Source organism: Berghia stephanieae, chromosome 7 (assembly GCF_034508935.2).
Source record: "Berghia stephanieae isolate SIO BIC M18660-M18661 chromosome 7, UCSD_Bste_1.3, whole genome shotgun sequence".
NCBI lineage: Eukaryota > Metazoa > Mollusca > Gastropoda > Nudibranchia > Aeolidiidae > Berghia > Berghia stephanieae.
Genome location: NC_088366.1, coordinates 20783097 through 20795966, shown reverse-complemented (window position 1 = coordinate 20795966; position 12870 = coordinate 20783097). Strand labels below are relative to the sequence as shown.

The following is a 12870-nucleotide window of genomic DNA, read 5'->3' as shown; positions in this document are numbered from 1 at the left end:
TCATCGTACTCGGGGGTAAAATGAGTACCTCGCCGTTAACAGCGTTGTCTTTGTCCGAAAAATTGTAATATCGCCTAACAGGCGTTATGTCCCGTCCTACATGTTAAATGTTGCTGTTGACCAGGGACCTCTTGTAAAGCGCTTTGAGCACGTTTAGTGGATACTGCGCTATATAAAAGCTCAATTTAATTCTAAATTAACATACTGTGCAAAAGAACGGAACATTTGGGACCAACAGGAAGTGTTGACTATAAGCAGAAGTTGAATTTATTGAGTGTTGATTTTATGTGAATTCCACTGTTTGCGATAATAAACACTTAAATCATAGAAAAGAAAAGAATAAATGAGATAATTCCCGTCTCCTTAGACCTTTTGATTCTGAAGAGCGACAACGTTTTATGGAACAAAAGTGCAATTGAATGATTTATTCCTATTTAAAAAAGAAAACAACAAAAAACAAACAACATTATTGCCCTTTTGTATAACAAAAATCGGTCTGTACATGTAATGGCGGAAAATAACCTTACAAATCTGGCAATTGTAGTTCATTCTAAAATGATACTAAGCTGCTAGAAGCTGTGGACTGTAAAGAAGCCATAAACAAAATGAATATAACAGCTTCAAAATAGAACAAAATACCAAACACGGAACGTTTCGGGCTCAAAACTCTTTGTCAGCCGCAACAACCAAAAAAAAATAAAAAAATATGAAAATGTGTTTTTTAAAATTGAACTTTATGTAGCGCAATACCCAATAAATGTACTCAAAGCGCTTTACAAACATAAATATAGTACTTAAAGAAACAGATCGGCGACAGAGAAATATTCGGTATGTCCTCTCTGTAGAAACATCTTGGATTCCAAGATACAATCTTACAAAAGTGGAAAAAGCATACAGTAGTTGATGTTTTGTAATTTTTTTTAAAGCTGCTATATTCATTTTTGTTTATTACTTTTCATTCTAAAAGGTTCTAAGAGAGGTTTTTAAAAACGAATGTAACGTTTACAAGGAATTAATTGGTAAATTACAATTCCACAAGTTTTAAGTTGGCTAGCACTATTCAGTATCTGATACTGAATAGTGGTTTTGCACTATTCAGTATCTGATACTGAATAGTGGTTTTGCACTATTCAGTATCTGACACTGAATAGTGGTTTTTGTACGGTGTTTTTTTTTTTCCGAAACCTGACAAAGTTATGGGAAGAGGACAGCTGTGGGAGTGAATCTGGGACTCAGAAAAGTGTACACCAGTGGGGAGTGAACCTGGGACTGGGTTTCGGCGGGTTTCGTAATAAAAAGCAATTACTTTTTACGAAACGCGACGACACCCGGCAATATCCGACAAAGTTATGGGAGGTAGGCAGCAGCGTGTGTGTGTGTGTGTGTGTGTGTGTGTGTGTGTGTGTGTAGGAGGGGGAGGGGATGAACCTGAGATTCAGGGAAGTGTACACCAGTGGGGAGTGAACCTGGGACTCTGGGTTTTGTAAAAAAAGCAATTAAAAATGTGTGTGGGGGGGGGGATTACTTTTTTACGATACCCGACAATATGCGGCAAAGCGTGGGGAGTGAACCTGAGACTCAGTGAAGTATACACCACTGGGGAGTGAACCTGAGACTATGGTTTTCGGCGGGCTTCAGCTAGTTTCATATAAAAGCAATTACTTTTTTACGAAACCCAACTAATCCTGGCAATATCCGAGAAAGTTATGGGTAGTAGGCAACAGTGGGGAGTGAACCTGAGATTCGTGGAAGTAAACACCAGTGAGGAGTGAACCTGGGACTGGGTTTCGGCGGGTTTTGTAAAAAAAAAAAAGCAATTACTTTTTGTTTACAAAATGCGCCAAATCCCAACAAAATGGGCAAAGTTATGGAAAGTAGGCAAATAATGGGGAGTGAACCTGAGACAAAGGGAAGTGTACACCAGTGGGGAGTGAACCTGAGACTCTGGTTTTCAGCGGGTTTCAGCGAATTTCATATAAAAACAATTACTCTTTTACGAAACCCGACGAAACCTGGCAATATCTGAGAAAGTTATGGGAAGTAGACAACAGTGGGGAGTGAACCTGAGATTCATGGAAGTGTACACCAGTGGGGAGTGAACCTGAGACTCTGGTTTTCGGCGGGTTTCAGCGAGTTTCACATAAAAGCAATTACTTTTTTACGAAACCCGGCAATATCCGACAAAGTTGTGGGAAGTAGGCAACAGTGGGGAGTGAACCTGAGACTCAGGGAATTGTACACCAGTGGGAGTGAACCTGAAACTCAGGGAAGTGTACACCAGTGGGGAGTGAACCTGAGACTCTGGTTTTCGGCGGGTTTCAGCGAGTTTCACATAAAAGCAATTACTTTTTTACGAAACCCGGCAATATCCGACAAAGTAGTGAGAAGTAGGCAACAGTGGGGAGTGAACCTGAGACTCAGGGAAGTGTACACCAGTGGGGAGTGAACCTGAGACTATGGTTTTCGGCGGGTTTCAGCGAGTTTCACATAAAAGCAATTACTTTTTTACGAAGCCCGGCAATATTCGATAGTTATGGGAAGTAGGCAACAGTAGGGAGTTAACTTGAGATTCAAGGAAGTGTACACCAGTAGGGAGTGAACCTGAGACTCTGGTTTTCGGCGGGTTTCAGCGAGTTTCATATAAAAGCAATTACTTTTTACGAAACCCGACAAAACATGGCAATATCCGACAAACTTATTGAAGCAGGCAACAGTGGGGGGTGATCCTGAGATTCAGGGAAGTGTACACTTGTGGGGAGTGAACCTGGGACTCTGGATTTTGTAAAAAAGCAATACCAAGGGGGAGGGGAATTACTTATTTACGAAACCCGCCAAAACCCGACAAAGTTATGGGAAGCAGGCAGCAGTGGGGAGTGAATCTGGGATTTGGACACTGATGAGGATTGAACCTGGGACTGCGAGATGCTGATTCCAGTGGACAGTGAGCTCAGAATGTACTTTTATTTCGAAACCTACCGAAATTTTCAAAAGTTATGGGAAGTGGGCACCATTGGGCAATGAACCGGGACTCAGGGAAGTGCACACCGGTTGGGAGTGAACCTGGGACTGTGAGAAGAGGATATCAGTGGAAATGAACCTGGGACTAGGGAAGATGGATACCAGTGGGAAATGAAGCCGGACTATGGGAGATGGGTACCAGACGAGAATGAAGCAATTACTTTTTTACGAAATCCGCCAAATCCCGCCAAAAAACCATAGACTTAGGTTTACTCCCCAATAGTGTACACTTCCCTGAATCTCCGGTTCACTCCCTCACTGTTGCCTACTTTCTTTCCATAACTTTGTCGGATATTGTCGGGTTTCGTAAAAAAGTAATTGCTTTTTTTTTACGAAACCCAGCCCCAGGTTCACTCCCCAACGGTGTACACTTCCCTGAGTCCCAGGTTCACTCCCCACTGCTGCCTACTTCCCATAACTTTGTCGGGTATCGGCGTGTTTTGGCAGGTTTCGTAAAAAAAGAAACACCCCTAACAATACCACGTGTATTCAGTAAATAGATATCAATTGTAGTCTAATATTCAGTATCTGTTTAAATTATAATTATTATTGTTATTATTATTATTATTATTATTATTATTATTATTATTATTATTATTATTATTATTATTATTATTATTATTATTATTATTATCACGTAAATTTTAATATAGTACGGCAATTAATTCACGGAAGTACATCGCTCAATTAAAAAATGCAGAAAGTCTGCCCACATATTTATAATGAATTGGGTTTGCCTTAGATGACAAAACAAACAAACAAACAAACAACAACAACAATAACAACAACAACAACAACAACAAATGAGACAAACAGAAAAAAAACAAGATTTTTAAAAATAATGAACAATAGAAGAGCACAATAATGAAAAACAACAACGAGATGATAACACATAAAAGATATTCGTAATAAATCGATAACTGATTAAATTACTCCAACTACTTGATTAAAAAAAAAAATCATCATAATCATAATAGTGATGATGACGATTACAACAACAATAATAATAATAGTAAGTAAGTAGAAATAATAATAATAATAATAATAATAATAATAATAATAATAATAATAATAATAATAATAATAATAATAATAATAATAATAAAAGTACAATAGTATAATATCAACATTAAAGCATATTACAAGCAAATAAAATTATAAAAACAAAAGTTTAAAAAATATCAATAGACAGAGGAATTAAAAAAATAATGGGGAAAAAAAAAACAAGTCACCCCTACCGGGATTTGAACTCTCGAACCTTAAAACTCAGAGTCAAACAGCTTATATCCACCAAGCCATGGTGTCACTGAACTCTTAGTGACATTTAATCATGTCTATTTAGACATTTAAAAATGGATTTGAATGCCACTCTTATTTTGATATTTTGAACTGTGTTAATTGCATAAAAGCAAAAATTTAAAAAGAATTACGATCAAAATATTTTTACAGCTTTGAATCGGGCTGTCAGTTAGTGCATGTGTTCAATCTGGAAGTAGGTCAACAGTTTATTTCCATTCAACCGAGATTGTCGCACTTTTCACTCTCTCTATAAAAAAGAGTTCCTTATGGATACTGAATAGTGGCAAAGCACTATTCAGTATCTGATACTGAATAACCACTTCCTTTTAAGTTAGCCATCATCACTGAGATGACTACATTTATCATGGCAACCACAACATTAAAAGCAATTTCAAAGCCCTCAGAGTGATATTTTATAGAGAAGAAAGATGTAGCTAATGTAAACAATAGACACACACACACACACACACACACATATATATATATATAATATATATATATGTGTGTGTGTGTGTGTGTGTGTGTGTGTGTGTATAATATATATATATATATATGGGTGTGTGTGTGTGTGTTATACACTTTTTACGCTTTCTATTTCAATAGGATGCATCTCCGTTATAAGGCCCATCTACGAAGCAGCTCAACAGGACAGATATTTTCTCGAAAAATATTGTTTCCAGTGTTTCAACTGACATTCTAACTCCGGCCATGCTGAGTCATAGAGGAGTTACGTTTGATTTTTCTAAGAAACAAACAAAACAAAATAAAACAACCAAGATCTTTTGTCTTTTCCCCTCTTTCGGCACCTCGCCACCGACAGATTAAACCACAGTCTACAATACTTTTATACTACTATTATTGTTCTCGGTTCTCGCCCTGCAGCTCGAAATCGGTCGGAGCTGACACTGACCTCACTTGTCCTAAGACCAGATTTTGACGGCTTAACCCTCTTCCGCACTAGGACAGGACTGTCCTGGGACAGTCCTGTCCCGAATCTGTAACATATAGAATTTACCCTCCTTCCACACTAGGGCAAAACTGTCCCGGGACAAATTTGTCCTGTCCCAATGGAGAAAACTTCTATTCAAAAGGGGTTCCGCACTAGGACAGGACTGTCCCAGGACACACCTGCGCGAATGCATTTTTTTTTTTTTTTTACAAGACTCAAAAGTTTTTTTGTAGACAATTGCAACTGTAATAATTCACATTTTATGAATCAACATAAGGTACGACATGACGACAATGATTTTTTACACTGTACAATGGGATTTGTTTACATAAGATTTATATAATCATGAAATATTCTTATAGCAAAAGTAATATTATTGCTACTGCTACTACTACCACTACCAATACCACGACTACGACTACGACTACGACTACTACTACTACTACTACTACTACTACTACTACTACTACTACTACCACTACCACTACCACGACTACGACTACTACTATTACTACTACTACTACTACTACTACTACTACTACTACTACTAGTACTACTACTACTACTACCACTACCACTACCACTACCACGACTATGACTACTACTACTACTACTACTACTACTACTACTACTACTACTACTACTACTACCACTACCACGACTACTACTACTACTACTACTACTACTACTACTACTACTACTACTACTACTACTACTACTAGTAATGGATGAAATAGAGGTTGCATATTTCTGTGCTTTACCACGTTGAAAAAAAAAAGACAAATTGAAAGAGAAAACAATATTGGGTGCATCCTTTAATGACCCAAAGATTGCTCAAGGGTCAATTCCGTAGACTCTATGGTGATCTCCGATCTTATCTTAAAATGACTTTCTTGGAATCACCTCATTTTACCCAGGTGCAAATGAGTACCAGTTCGCTGATGAAAGTAATCTTTGACGGACTAGCATCATTCAAGAGGATAATAGAAAGTCAGCATGCTTCGTACCCGAAAGGCATCAGTTGATTAAGTCACCTCGCCTAGCTCAATTTGCGGCGCTGCACTGCGGCTGACGCCTGGTTATACCTTGTCCTAGCTAAATTTGCGGCGCTGCATTGCGGCTGACGCCCGGGTTATTCCAGTCTTACCTTGGAATAGACCCTCGAGAAAAATTTCCCCTATGGATGAAAAAATGAATTTTATTATTTTAAATTCTAAACTGTCATCTGTCTGCTCAACGCCACAGAAACATGGATAAGTTCCGGATTTATAAGCTTAAGAGGCAAGATGGCCTATGGTTAGCGCGTTGTACTCTGGACTCAGAGGTTCTGTGTTCGATTCCGACCGAAGCCAACTTGTACTTTCTAGAGCAAGAAAATTTACTCCAATCACTCACTCCATTCAGGTTTAAAAGGGTACCTGTCAAGCTGGGATAGTAATCTGCGATAGACTACAGACTAGCGTCCCGTTCAAAGGTTTTCAAACAAATACGTTAATTGTCCGCTTCACGCTATTGAAACCGGAATAACTCCTGCACCATTGGCTACAAGGCTCTAAAGGACTTAATTTGTTTTACAATGAGTCCAAGTGGCTCAGAAGGACTAACTTATAAATATTTTCATTGAGAATTCCCGAAATAAATAACGATAAAGATAATTGATCCCACAAGTTACCGAATAGATGTGCAACCGGTTTTAGACACGTCACTGCTGTCTCACAAAGTGTGGCATTTCTTAAATTATATTTATAAACATACGTTTTTAAATTGCCGAAAATATTTATGTTGCTATGCCTTCTTTACGTGGTTTCATCACATAGAATTATTTTTTGAATTGTTCTTGCTTTTTTATATTCAGAATTGAAATAAATAAATTAATTAAAACTGTGAAATTGAATGTAAGCTTCAGTTTAATATACGAAAACAGATAAAATGGACGTTTCGGGTTTCCCCTTCATCAACAACACATGATGAATTAAAAACTACAGACGAATGAGATAATGTGGTAGTGGCGTTGTTAAGATGCATAAACAAAAACATTGATGGGCAGGAAATTGTATGCTACTTTGTGAGGAAGCGCGAATTAAAACAGAGCAATAGAAATTTATAAAAGGTTCGTACTTAATTATGTCAAAGAAGGGAGGCGGGGAGGAACTGTGTAATGCAGTATAGAAAGTGAACCAAAATAAAGTGTGGACTATTGTTGGAAAATAAATACAATGGAATTGGAAATAAATACAAAATATAAGGGATGTAGGTATTAATATATTAGTGGCATTAGCCACAGCAGAAGCAACAATAGAAATAGTAGTAGTAGTAGTAGTAGTAGTAGTAGTAGTAGTAGTAGTAGTAGTAGTAGTAGTAGTAGTAGTAGTAGTATTAGTAGGAGGAGGAGGAGGAGGAGGAGGAGTATTAGTAGTAGTAAGGATGCAGAAAATAAAGACAGGCATTTCAATTTTGACACGGCGCCGCCAAGTCTGGGACTTTTTTGTCCTAGTGCGGAAGTCTGCTATATTTTTCTACTATCACAAACGATATGAACACGGGACTGGGACAGTCCTGTCCCGTTGATTTTGTAGCATTTCACAACGGCTTGGGACACAACGGGACTGTTTTGTCCCGTCCCAATAGGTGCGGAAGATCTCTCTAAATTCTATATGTTACAGATTTGGGACAGGACTGTCCCGGGACAGTCCTGTCCTAGTGCGGAAGAGGGTCTAGAGAAGTCTAGTGAAGCGGACAATTAACGTATTTGTTTGAAAACCTTTGAACAGGACGCTAGTCTGTAGTCTACCGCAGATTACTATCCCAGCTTGACAGGTACCCTTTTACACCTGAATGGAGTGAGTGATTGGAGTAAATTTTCTTGCTCAAATTGGCTTCGGTCGGAATCGAACACAGAACCTCTCAGTCCAGAGTACAACGCGCTAACCATGGGCCATCTTGCCTCCTAAGCTTAAAAATCCAGAACTTATCCATGTTTCTGTGGCGTTGAGCAGACAGATAACAGTTTAAAATTTAAAATAATAAAATTCCCTTTTTCATCCCATAGGGGAAATTTTTCTCGAGGGTCTATTCCAAGTGAAGACTGGAATAACCCAGGCGTCAGCTGCAATGCAGCGCCGAAAATTTTGCTAGGACGAGGTATAACCCAGGCGTCAACCGCAGTGCAGCGCCGTAAAATTGAGCTAGGCGAGGTGACTTACTCAACTGATGCCTTTCGGGTACGAAGCATGCTGACTTTCTATTATCCTCTTGAATGATGCTATTCCGTCAAAAGAACACTTTCATCAGCGAACTGGTACTCATTTGCACCTGGGTAAAATGAGGTGATTCCAAGAAAGTCATTTTAAGATAAGATCTGAGATCACCATAGAGTCTACGGAATTGACCCTTGAGCAATCTTTGGGTCATTAAAGGATGCATCCACTATTGTTTTCTCTTTCAATTTGTCTTTTTTTCCACGTAGTAAAGCACATTTACATGCAACCTCTATTTCATCCATTACTACTACTACTACTACTGCTAGTAGTAGTAGTAGTAGTAGTAGTAGTAGTAGTAGTAGTAGTAGTAGTAGTAGTAGTAGTAGTAGTAGTAGTAGTAGTAGCAGTACCAATAATATTACTCTTGCTATAAGAATATTTCATGATTATATAAATCTTATGTAAACAAATCCCATTGTACAATGTGAAAAATCATAATCGTCATGTCGTATCTTATGTTGATTCACAAAATGTGAATTATTAAGAGTTGCAATTGCCTACAAATAAACTTTTGAATCTTGTGAAAAAAAATAATAATGCATTCGCGCAGTTGTGTCCTGGGACAGTCCTGTCCTAGTGCGGAACCCCTTTTGAATAGAAGTTTTCTCCAGTGGGACAGGACAAATTTGTCCCGGGACAGTTTTGTCCTAGTGCGGAAGGAGTCTAAGAGAGATTTTGTTCGAGTTTGGATACGTTGTCCTTGCTATGCATTTAGGTAAAATACTCACCTCTTCTGCCAACTAGATACATCGGAGCAACAGACAAAACTATGTATATCCTTTACTGTTTATAGTCAGAGATAATTTAGTGAGAACTAATCACCCAACTTTCGGTCTAAAAAAATTATAAAGAGCTCAGTGACGACATCTTCATTCATTCTGTATCATACCTCTAGATAGATCGAAGTTGAGGTCACTCATATCTTTGTTATTGTTTTTTGCCATCCGCGTTTATGAGTAATTCTCACTAAACTGTATTAACCAGACTATAAACGTTCAAGGTTACACATAGTTTTGTGTGTTGGTCCGTTATACTTCCGGATGGCAATGTTTTGAGCTTCTTGGCCAAGCGCATACTATCTATATCACAACGTAAGCAATGTAGAATTACTTTCCACGAGCAGATTAAGATTGTTTTCACAAGAATATCGTGCATGAGACTGCCTGGGGCATGATTGAAACGAGTTACATAGTAACCTTTGTAAACAACACATTTTAAGGATTAATGTGGGAACAGGCATGGAGGTAAGATTTTATTTTTAAAATAAAAATTGAGCTTTTATATAGCGCAATATCAACAAAATGTGCTCAAAGCACTTTACAAGGGGTCCCTGGCCAACAGCAACATTTAACATTTAGGACGGGGACATGACGCCTGTTAGGCGATGTTACAATATTTTAGAACAGAGACAACGCTGTTAACGGCCAGGTTCTCATTTTACACCTGAGTACGGCGAGAGAATGTGAGTTAAGAGCCTTCTCAAAGGACTCAACTATGCGCCGAGCGAGGCTCGAACCCAGGACCTTCCGACCCGAAAGCGAGTGTCATACCACTAGACCACACATCAATAAACGTGTATGAAACAATGCTAGACAACTATGACACAGTGCTAAAGTAGAACGTATATATTATTACAAATCATCCCAAAAAATTTCAGCCTGTCTTAGCTGGGGTTTTATCCTCAGATCTCCTGATTAACAGTCAGGCGTGCTTACATTACTACACCATATTGAAGTTACCGAACAATCGGGTTATTTTTGTGGTGATATAATAACATTACGGTTGTTTTGTTTTTGTTTTTAAGGGTTTTACGGCGCTTGCATCACATTTTGAAGCATCCAAGAGAAAGTAAGACATAGGGGAACTGGGAACAAATAGGGATCAGATGTAGATTCCAAGAGCATATCATCAATGTACTTAGTTTGAGATCACCTATAAGTCTCATCCGGACACAAGTACAAAATCCAACAAAGAGGAACACACTCAAATGCTTACATTTTACATTAAAAAATAACAAATATACTAATACATAACAGAGATGATTTACAAAGAAAAAAATATCATCTCCCAAAACAATAACTATGCATTTGACTGTTTCCCTCCCAGCCAGGACTCCGACCAGGCCAGGAAAAAAACTAAGTAATCTCATTCCAAGACAAAGACAGAAAGCATGTTGGAAAACAGATATAAGGGGAAAGAAGACACAGTGTGTACCTCCCTGCCCGCTATGGGAGGTCAGGATCCCCACCCAGAACATTACGGTTGCAAGCCTGACCGGCTATGTGGAGGATAACACCACAGAGGTCACCTGAACTATCGCTATCATTATCAGGTAACATCTGTAGTGTTTGTATTTTTTTAAAGTTAGCAAGTCAGTACATCTGTGTCAAAAGGAGATCTGGGCTTCGATCTCCAATCGAGGCAGGCTCATTTTTTTCTTTTATTTTACTTTTCTTTTTGTGCAGCTGCTATGTGGTCTAGTGATATGACACTCGCTTTCGGATCGGAAGGTCCTGGGTTCGAGCCTCGCTCGACGCATAGTTGGGTCCTTGGAAAAGGCTCTTTACTCACTTATTTCACCGTACTCAGGTGTAAAATGAGTACCTGGCCGTTAACAGCGTTGTCTCTGTCCGAATAAAATGTAATATCGCCTAACATGCGTCGTCATATCTCGTTCTTCATATTATGTGTTGCTGTTGCCCAGGGACCTTTGTAAAGCGCTTTGAGCACGTTTAGTGGATTACGCGCTATCTAAAAGCTCAAGTTTTTTCTTTTGTCTGGCACTATTTTAAAAACAAACATTTTTATCATGCTCGAAACAATATCCACTGCGTTGGTCACAACTAAGGGACACAATATGTGACAAACGTATCACTATCACCCTTAGACGAGAGCACTGATCTACAACGACAGCGTTCATTTCACGAGACCAGTCTTGGCTTTTTAATGGAAACCAGCAACAACAATTCTCGACAAGTTCATCTTCAATCACCTGTTGTCAAGGTCAGGGCTTACCCACACCGGAGACAAGACTCCGACGACCCGGCACTGCCATCCTCTCTTCCGGATAAAGACGTCCGGCACGGACAAAATACTAAGAACAGAGAGAAGAGCCAGTAGACCTACCCATACCAAGCTCGAAAAAAAAAACAAAAACAAAAAACAAGGCAGAGAACGTTGGGTGCTTGGTATGGGTCGGTCTAGCGGCTCTTCTCTTTATTCTTAGTATTTTATCCGGAAGACGGCAGTGCCGGGTCGTCGGAGTCAAGTCTCCGGTGTGGGTTAGCCCTTATAGTTATAGGTACATCCCATTCCATTGAAATCGGATCATACGAGATTACTGATCTTCAACTTCAACCCGAACTGTTCACATATCCCGTCCAACGTGTACTCGTTGTGGACAAGAGCATCTACTCTAGCGTTGCCAGGCGGGTTCGCGACCGTACAGGAATGCGACGATGAATTCACTTAATTATGTTAAGGTGAAGAATTTTGTTTTAAAATATTAATAAAACAACGCCATTCTCACATATTATCTCATCCGTCTGTAGATAGTTCGAAGATGACGTTACTCGGGTCTTTGTTATTGTTTTTTTTTTTTTTTGCCATCCGCGTTTATGAGTAATGCTCACTGAACTGTATTAACCTGACTATAAACGTTCATGGATACACACAGTTTTGTGTGTTGGTCCGCTATACTTCTGGATGGCAATGTTATGAGCTTCTTAGCCAAGCGCATACTATCTATAGTGTTTCGTTCATCCTGTTTTATTGATAAAGGGGATACCCGAAACGTCCACAATATAATATGTTTTCGTCCGTTAACTCGAAGACTGTCTAAAAACTTCAGGGGTGAGAATGACTGGTCACAAAAAAGGAGGAAATTTTTCATCATGAAGATCATGACCTATCCATGCGACCATATCCTATAAATTTGAATTTCACTAAAATTTAAAAACAACAAAAAGCTGAGTGACGTCAATTCCGTTCCTTTTCTTGCGATGCAAAGATATCGCCAATGACTCGAGTGGTCGCGTAAGAAATCCAAAGTAGAGCGTCTTGTCCAGTAATGTATGCTTTTAAAAATAGGATAAACCGGTATGGAATTCGGACCAAGCTAAATTTAAAATATTTGGTTGCAAACGTTTTGTTGGATTATCATACTCATACGTCCTATAAATCCACCGAAATATATTATACGAGTATGTCTATATAGACTTCCTCTAAAACTTTGTGATAGTCCGTTTCCCAACATTTATTAGACAGATTGCGCGTCAGGGCGCTAACGGGGCCGATTAGAGATAGACGACGATTGGGATTGTTTGGAAGCTTTAACCCTTTGCC

The 12870-nt window shown here is 38.9% G+C and overlaps 1 protein-coding gene across 3 annotated transcripts in view; it reads right to left on the bottom strand.

The window, feature by feature from the left end:
* The window catches only part of LOC144976872 (sodium- and chloride-dependent glycine transporter 1-like), a 75950-nt gene that overhangs the window by 32911 nt on the left and 30169 nt on the right, over nt 1–12870 (bottom strand). The gene's annotated exons all lie outside the window — the stretch shown is intronic.